Here is a 788-nt window from a genome sequence, read left to right on the forward strand (position 1 = left end):
TTGCACAAAATAACTTGTCATGTCATAAGAGACTTCTTGAGGTGGATTTTTGGTGTTGATAGCTGAGACTTGCATTCCACCAATCTGTTGAGTAAGTAGATTTATTTGCTTAGACATAAGCTTGTTCTGGGCAAGAATAGCATTTAGATCTTCTACTTCTATAACACCCTTCTTCTGAGGAGCCTTAGAGTTTACAGGATTCCTGTTAGATGAGTATAAATATTGGTTCCTAGTAACCAATTCAATAAGCTCAATAGTCTCCTCTGGTGTCTTCTTCTTGTGCAATGAACCACCTATAGAATTGTCTAAGCACATCTTGGACATTTCATCCAAAACTTTATAAAAGATATCTAGTTGGGTCCATTTGGAGAACATGTCCAGAGGGTATTGCCTAGTTAATAGCTTGTATCTCTCCCAAGCTTCATAAAGAGTTTCACCATCCTTCTGCCTGAAAGTCTTAACCTCCACCCTAAGCTTAGTCAGCTTCTTTGGTGGGAAAAATTTAGTAAGATACTCAGTAACAACCTTGTCCCAAGTATCCAAACTCTCCTTGGATTGGGAATCTAGCCATAGCTTTGCTCTATCCCTCAGAGCAAATGAGAAGAGCATGAGTTTGTACACCTTAGGATTCACTCCATTTGTCTTCACAGTATCACAAATCTGCAGAAAATTAGAAATAAATTGATTTGGATCTTCTTGGGAAAGACCATGATACTGGCAGTTTTGTTGTACCAGGGTGACCAATTGTGGCTTCAACTCAAAGTTGTTCGTAGCTATAGGAGGCACCA

At 39.1% G+C, this 788-nt stretch overlaps 1 non-coding gene across 1 annotated transcript; it reads left to right on the plus strand.

Moving 5' to 3' along the window:
* Positions 1-370: 370 nt before the first annotated feature.
* LOC112739049 (small nucleolar RNA R71) lies at positions 371-477 on the plus strand. The gene has a single exon (XR_003169989.1). It is a non-coding gene; the product is annotated as a small nucleolar RNA R71 (small nucleolar RNA).
* Positions 478-788: the final 311 nt, after the last annotated feature.

The sequence above is a fragment of the Arachis hypogaea genome, chromosome 13 (assembly GCF_003086295.3).
Source record: "Arachis hypogaea cultivar Tifrunner chromosome 13, arahy.Tifrunner.gnm2.J5K5, whole genome shotgun sequence".
NCBI lineage: Eukaryota > Viridiplantae > Streptophyta > Magnoliopsida > Fabales > Fabaceae > Arachis > Arachis hypogaea.